The following is an 8,944-nucleotide window of genomic DNA, read 5'->3' on the forward strand; positions in this document are numbered from 1 at the left end:
GGAAGCTGGCATAAATCATCTCAGCTCCTGCAACCTTCTGTTATATAACATAAGAGCTTGTTATCCACCAGACTCTTGGAGACCCACCTGACCAATAAACTGGTTAAAATCACATTTATAATAATTCATATTAATGAAATAAAGCTAAGATTCAAAACATAACATCAGCTTTTACTCTTTTAATTTGGTTCTGTCCAGAATAAGAGCACAATCCTGGTCTCCAATAACTTTTGAGTAAAGTTTATCTATGAGTTCATTAACTTTGTCTTTTGATACCGGTTGGGGTGAAATAAAGTTCTGATGAGTGAATCCAAAGTGTCGATTTGTGGTCTGATGATGACTCAGAGCTCCTCAGAGTGATAGTTTATCACTACCAGCACCACATCTTGCATAGTCATAATCATTGTCATGGTCAACTTTATTGTAAAATCTACCATATATGCACGACATACAGCACAGATGAAATTACAGTCCTCTCAGACCCACGGGCAGTAAAAAAAGCACACAAAAGAACCACTCTAGCGGGAGAGAGGAGCCGCTGCGTGTGCACGCGCCGCCATCCTGTCCTATCCCAATAGGCAACAGAACCCAACAGAATCCAACAGAACCCTCCAGATTAAGCATAAGCAAAAGTGGTGGGGAAAAAGTCCCTCATTGAGGAAGAAACTCCGGGCAGGACCCAGACTCTAGAGGGCATTCATCCACCTTGACAGGTTGGGTGGGACAGGGAATATACTGGGGATAGAGACAGGGCTACGAAAAGAGAGAGGTAGACAGAGAGAGAAGGTGACAGATAGGCCAGATAGAATTTACAGTCTGAATTGTCCTGTAGTTGCTGAAGTGGGGGCGGGATTTCCAGGCCTTTGGATTTCCTGTCTTCAATAATTGTTCCCCACCTGTCGAGCAGAAGCACAAAGATAAAGCTGGTCAAGTGATTAAATTTTAATATAAGAATATAGTTTATATCTGCTATCCGGGTGTCAAGGCTATTAAATTAAGAAAGGTGGAAGAATTATAAATAAAAAGCATTAAAAAAAAACCAAGGTCCAGGCTGTCAAGGTGGTTTGGAAAGTTAGAAAGCCTTTATGTTAATGCACTAGACTTATTAAAAAGACTAACGGGTGTCAGCTTGTGCTTTCCTCAGGGTGTGAGTGATTTTTCTGTCATGCTCATGATTCTACTGTAGCTAATTCCTGCAGACGGCCACATTAACATTTGACTTTGCCATTTTCAGGCCCAGCATGTCAGATTTTAAATCACACAGCTTGTTCGACTAAACCACTACAAACAGAGTGGACTGTTATGCAGTCCAATGTCTATGCTACAGTTACTGTACATTCTGCATATGGAGCTCAGTTGCAGACCTCTGAATCATCATCTGCCTGTTATGTGGAGGGAAATGGCCGTTCAGTGTGAGGAGCAGACATGCAGCACATAGCAGTCCATATGACTGATAATTATAATGGGGTGTGAAGAGACCAATCTGGGTTATAGTACAGACCAGGGAATGGCTGGATCCGAGCAATCTGGGTTAGTGTGTTAGCCATCTAATGGTTTCTGGTCTATTCCATACACAGATGTATCGCTGATGATCAGGGATTCCCTGCATTCTGGTCAAACTGTGTTGTCATTTGGAAAAAAAAAACTTACTTTCTAACTTGTATTAATATTCCTAAACTGTTTGGGCAATTATCGTGAAAAATTATACCATTTATTGACAAACTGTTCTAAGTCACCAAATATTCACTTAGACTAAGTGAATATTTGGAGTCAAAGTGAGAACTTTGATATATTTATTAGATTATTAATACAGTGTTTATATTTAAACACAAGCCTTTATTAGTGAAATTAAATTCAACACATAAGTTATAGTTAACTATGACCCTGGTTTTAACATTGAGCCCCAATTAGAGGCTGACTGGAGGACAATCTATTCCTGCTGATCTCATGATGTAGCATGGATATGGTCAGGGTCAAACACAGATTGATTTTTGAGCTTATGATTATATATTGATAAACAGATGACTAAATAAAGTAATTAGATGTGTTTTCGTGTACATGCACTAAGTGGTCTCTAGGTTCTCTACTTGCAGCCATGAGTGCAGCTCATTGCTGGCATTCGGCTTCCCTCTAGTGGTGATAATGAGTAACTGCAGTTTTGTTCAGATATGAAATTCCCAGTGGTCTTTCTGCATTCTGCTGATGAAATGAACAACACATCTGAACACAAATGGTCCAGTGTAAATATGAAAAGCTATAGAAACATTCTCAAAATATCCCTCATTATAATCGAAGTTCAATTGCTGCTATTAATAAGTTTCTAAATCAATTTTAAAGATTCCAAAATCATTATAATGGTCATGGTGAAGGGAGAATGTTAGCCTCGCATTGACCGGCTTGTTTAACAACCATTAAAGTAAATGGGGATTACATTCGTTAAGACAGAATAAAGTCATAAAATGAAAATCTATATTATTGAAATGACTGAAATTGGGTTTCATGGAGAACAATGAGATCAGAAGAGTACAGCCATGAAGACTGATCACAATCCATCTGTGTCAAATCTGTGTGTGGAATTCCAAACGCATTTTTAATTGGTGTGTTAGTGAAACGGAAGACTGGACCGTTTTAATTTGTCCACAAGATGGCAACATGAGAGGCAGCAACAGATGGTCAGATTAGGAGAGCATTGATTTACAAGTGACTCATTTTCACAGCTGAATTCTGAATTCCACTGGCAATGGTTTTACTGCATGTCTGGATGTGAACGCGACACATTCACCTTCTCACTGGATGTCAGTAAAGCCTGATGACCGACATGAGGAGCTGACCCCCGCCAACACACATTACACACACACACACACACACACACACACACACACACACACACACACACACACACACACACACACACACACACACACACACACACACACACACACACACACACACACATAGACAGACACACACACACGTACCTAAATCAGGAAAACTATCTATCTGTCTGTCTGTCTATCTATCTATCTATCTATCTATCTATCTATCTATCTATCTATCTATCTATCTATCTATCTATCTATCTATCTATCTATCTATCTATCTATCTATCTATCTATCTATCTATCTATCTATCTATCTATCTATCTATCTATCTATCTATCTATCTATCTATCTATCTATCGATCTATCTATCTATCTATCTATCTATCTATCTATCTATCTATCTATCTATCTATCTATCTATCTACGGTTCAAGTGGTTCTCTGTGGTTCAAGTGAACATTCTTCCATTTCATTTAAATTTTTCTATGACCCTCAAAATAAATTTTCAAGAGCCTGCCAGAAGAATTCTCAACAGGACCACAACCACAAAGATGTCCCTAACATCCACTGATGCAGTTATCTGAACAGTTACCATAGCAACCACAACAAATCCAGTAAGGCTGCTTTTCAATAAGGAATCAAATGTTTTGTGCTCTTTAAGCGTGTGTCTGATGATCTGATGACACGAACACACAGCGGGCTGCATTCAGCATTTCTTTTCCGTACCAGGAGCTCCATAGCAGCGCGTGTGATTTAATGGACGCATTCCAACCTGTTCATTCAGAAAATTGGTAAGGAAAATTGTCTTTATCTGCTGTCCTCAGCATGATAGCACTTTAGATGTGCATAAATATTAATTAAAGAAGGAAGACACCTTCTTCACATGTTGTGTTTGTGGCCTCATCATGAACTTCCGGCCGTGATTTCATATTAATAATCACTTCTTTGTCTGCTTCCACAACTTTTAGAAGGGTTTGGAGACAGTGAACGGGATTTATATGCAAGCATACCAAAAATATCCAGCCTTTGGATTCTTAGAGTAGAGGTGGTCACTCATCAGAGGATATATACGGACTAATAAAGGTTAAAAAGTAACTCAGAGAGGCCAACGTTAAATTTAGCAGGTGTGGAGAAACAAAGAAAAGTTTGTCGGGAACACTTTAATTTGTTTTATTTGTTTATTGCTTTCTCCAGTAGTTTGTAATGGACTAAACTATTTGTCTACATTAAAGACAACACTCTTTGATAGGTTTACTGTCACGTGATGACACTGGATTACTTTAAAGGCTTAGGAAAAATGTAATAATTGGACCTTGAGATCGACTCGCAGGTTTTTATTTTGCAAGTCGGGCCTCAGGTGGCCTCCAACTTTAATATAAGCAGAAACACAAAGATAAATATAATATCAGACAGCTCAGCTGTAAAGTAATTCAATAGACTGCTTTTAAATGAAGTCATTTTTATGATGTATTTGTGTTGTATTTTTTGTTATGATGATGATTTTTACAATTTTCCTGCATTTCGGCTAGCATTTGTTTGTTGGTTTGTTGGTTTGGTTGTTTGTTACTAGGAAGGGATCTTTGATGAGATTTTTTTAGATAATGTTTTATTGCAGTTTGGAATCACAGATGAGAGGATGGTAGTAGTAGGTCACTGAAAATAACACATGTTCCTATTCAAAACCATATTTAATCCAACTTGAAGTGTTTGAGTGTGTTTCCACGAACAGTAGTTATACAGACATGCAGCATTTTGCATTGTTTGTTGTGTATTGACTGGACTCCATCTATTTACTACACCAATGGGAGGACCTTCTTGACTTTAATGGGAGTGATTTGAGAGGTCCACTCTCCCTTTAATCGACAAAATGCACAAAGTCAAACGAGTAAACAACATGAGGAATTCTATTGGGCACATTTTGAGTGCAGCGTTCGGTGGTTTGAGTGAAAAAACGCTAATGTCAATATGCTCCTCTTCCTCCTCTTCATGTTTGAGGTGACTCCCCTCCCCTCCTACTCTCTCTCCTCCAGATCTCAGTATAATCTCTTTTATTGCTCTCAGAGGTTTGTCCTAATCATCCCTTCAGGTGGGTAATCTGCAGCTTCCATTCCTTATTACAGGTAATCATCCACCAACTGTATCCAAATGAAAGATATATTTTTAGCCTCCCTATCAGTGTGGCTCCGGGGACGCTAATGTTGTTCTGGTGCTGGTACCAAACTTCCAGAGTCAACAGTTACAGGATTCTGAAACACCCTCGCATTTATTGACAGGATAAAGGCTCATGCTAATATCTACGTGCTAAATGTAGAATAGGGTAAATATACATGCTGACAGCAATGTTAAGATAACCTAAGCAGACGCTAGAAGAAAAGGGCCTTCCAGTCCCTGTCATCACTCCTACATTTCCCATGATTCAACTCAGTTGCATCCTTTATGATTTTCAGTTTTTATTTTAAAGCCTCCAGTTTATGAGACAGGTTTTCTGTCAAGTATTTTAAAAGTCTCAACTCAAGAGTTAGCTCGAACCTTAATGACATCACAATTACATCATCTGGGTTGTTTTTTCAAACTCCAGGAACCCCCGTCGGTCCTCCAGGAGATTTACGACTCTTTTCACAGACTGAGCAGGCCTCCAGAGGAGCAGGATGATCTTCCCTTTTAAATCTGGGAGCTTTGGCTCCAACTGCACCTGAATGCTAAAACCTGGCGTGTTCACACCAAAGCAGAACACATTTTGGTCTGGCTTCCCTAATGTAATAATCACCATGGGATCATTTGCATTTCCTCACAACAGTTGTGAAATACAAAGTCTGCATGGACATGTGGATGGAAACACTCTCCAGTCGTGCTCTTGCAGTTCCGTCATCAATATCCTGCACACATCCAGGAGAAAAAAGTCAACTTTTTCAACTCTACTTTTGCAGCTTTGTGCCATTTGTGTTCGCCCAGTTCAAATTCACCTCTTGTTGATGCTTTGAATGACTTAATCACAAAAAATACTCACCAGTATAATTCCACTAAAGGTCAGAATATTTTTAATGGCATATTGTCCCTGTATTCTTTGCATAAAGTTTAATCTTGATACCTGGTGTGTGAGGAACCTCTCCCCAAGGGCTGTTAAAGCTAACTATGGCTTTTTTTTTAAAAAAGAAAGAAAAGGAAAAAGAAATAAACAAAAGAAGAAGAGAAAAAGAAGACTTTAAGCCTATTTTAGATTGTTTTTTCTCCTCATATGGAGACATGGAGGAGACGCTTTGAACACTAGGTTATCCCAATAGGTGTAGATTTAATTTTTCTAGTCTCCATCCTGAGCACAAACCAGCCTACAGCAGACCTGCAGGCAACCAGCAGCATCTGAAAGCCTTCAAACGAACATCAGACCTTTCGCTTCCATTTGACAGCACATTACACCGATAACGATCATGAGCGGATTCTGTGGATGTTGAAGTGAAATGGTCAACCCTCTTGGACTCCTGATGCGCAGTCAGGAGGACCGGCCGTGCGCTCAGCGCTGTTTCTGAACGTCTCCTCCCCTGTTTCTGCAGTGTTACTGCTTTTTTCTTCTCGCTCATCGTTTCTTGTGCCAAAGCTGCCCACCGCAAGAGTAAGACAGTTTTTTTTTCCATCTGCATAACATCACACTCCTCTTTCTTGTCCGCCACCATCCCTCTGCTTGATATTCATCTCGTCCTGATCTGTGTAATGTGTGGTTTGCTTCCTCTCAAACCTTCATCCATTCACGCCTACTCTCATGTGCAGCACTGTTTGAATTTTTTTGCGTTATCCACCTCAGGCAGGAAAGCATTTTTTCCCGTCTCAGTTCTTTTTTTTTTTTTTTCTTTTTTTTTTTTTCTTTGCGGATAAAAGAAACACTCTTACATTCTTGCACATATTGTCAGTTTTGGGGGAAAAAAGAAAAAAAAAGTCGGGCTGATACAAGCAGGACGAGAGGGAACAGTGTCAGGGTTTTAATTTATTATTTTACGCATCAACAATCGCACGTAGTCTGGAGAGGATAAAGCTGGAAAAAAAACGCATTGTGGAATTTGTGGGAAAAATCACTTAGCCTTGCGGAAGGTGTCACCACCATCGGAAACAAGATAAATAGATGAAGGCAACTAATCCCACAGTGTTAAGTTTGCTGAGGTAGGAAAGAGATCAGGGGGGAAAAATAGCAGAGAAGCACCGTGGAGAGCTACGCGTCATTTCCAAGACAACAGCGCAACAAGCCAACACCATTTCACCAGTCTGCTGTGTGACTGGCACACGGAGTGTGTTCTTCTGTGGAGCTGGTGCAGGGTAGCCACACTGTGGCCAGGGTCCGGATAAGATTCTGGGCTTTCTGTGAGTATCTGTGCCTGCTGTGCGCACCAAATGGACCAATCTATTAGTGCACAGCCTGCTTATGAGATATTGGACTTTTTTTTTTTCTTTTCTGGATCTGTCATAATCTATTTGTTTCAATTTGTAATTTCAATTTTTAATTGTCTCTAGTCTGCAACTAGGTTCTCTGTGCATTTTAAATCCTCTTGCTCCTGGCTCTGTATTCCTGTCATTTAATAAGTTTCTTGTAACTCGTGTAAATCCAGCTAGTTTTCATTGTAACTCTCTTCACAATCCATTACCTGTCATTCCACAGAGGGACATGAAAGATAAGCTGCCTCACTGAAGTCTGCACCAGGTAAGTGATGTTAGAATATTAAAAAGGAAAAAAGGAAATGTAATCTAAAACATAACACATAATCCCCCCCACACACACTCCATGCGCATGTTTCTACATCATCCTGCGCTCTGAAGCTCACAGCATGCACACCAGGACACTCCATGTTTTAATAGTCCCTTTTCTATTTCTGTGACTATTTCTGTGAATTTATCAGGCACAGGGTCTCAATGAAGACATGTTTTCTGTCTTTGTTAGGACATCTTCTGCGTCATTTTCATCGGAAACTGTTTTTGTTTTTCATTCCCAACATAGCTGAAATGACATTTATGAAAAATCCCATTCTAAATCGAGACTGACACCAAACCAGGGCTTGCATCAAAGTGTGACTCATTATGTACGCGTGTTTACTTGACATCATGAAACCTCTGCTCACCAAACAGGAACATGTTTGCGGATTAAGTCATTCTTACTATATTTAGGTCAAATATTTTGGCTTCTTTTTTAGATGAGGATAATTGTGGAGTTATAAAAAAAACACACATGCGTGCTGACCTGAGGGGGTCAGTTGAGACATATGTATGTTAAATATGATCAATGATGTGGACAATCCCAGTCGGTGGTTCACATGGTTAGAATTATGAAACGTATTTGGTGAAAAGAGTATAAAGTAATTATATTTAGGTGAATATTTACACCTTTGTTGTGCTTATCAAAAAAAAAAAACACCTTTATACCCCATAGAAACAAGTCAGGCTCCCTCTAAACTTGTGTCCCTGGCCAGCTTGTCGCTACCTGCTGATTTCAGTGATTCGTTTCTATAGTATTATTAAAAACATGTCTTATCCCTGTATTTAATTCTACTGGAGAGCTTGCTTTCACCATAGAAACATCACCCACTCAAAATTTTTGCAGGCTTGTGTGTCAAAAGAAAGGAATATTCTTTTGTATTCTGTTGTATTCTATTGTATTCTATTCTATGCTATTGTGTGATGGTACGAAATTTTTGATTCTCACTGACCGAAATTCTGTTGTTTGCTCCATTCTTTACTGATGGGGCTGCTGTTTTGAGCTTAATGCGTCTCAAGGCTTTTAAAGCATCTTGCTCCTTGCACCAGGAATTTCTGAAAATGTCTGTGTTGAGCATGGATGAGGCATCCTTTTGTGAACCAACCTGAAGGTCACGTGTTTCCCAAGTGGCTGTGTTCCTCCTGCCTGTTGCAGGTGTTGATGTTGCAGGACTTTACCTCTGTCTGATCGGCAGACAGGTGATGAGTCGTCGCACAGAACCGTCACAGAATCGTTGAACAAATACAACCTTTACAGTCATTTTTAGCCAAATCCTAGACCTCTAACATGGTCATTTAATCCGTGCTGTGCTGCTTCACCCTCAAATGTAACCATGATAGAAGACGTGCACTCCTTTAATGCAGGTCAGAGTGAAGCATGCAGCTATTCT

Source organism: Antennarius striatus, chromosome 13 (assembly GCF_040054535.1).
Source record: "Antennarius striatus isolate MH-2024 chromosome 13, ASM4005453v1, whole genome shotgun sequence".
In the NCBI taxonomy this organism is placed as follows: domain Eukaryota; kingdom Metazoa; phylum Chordata; class Actinopteri; order Lophiiformes; family Antennariidae; genus Antennarius; species Antennarius striatus.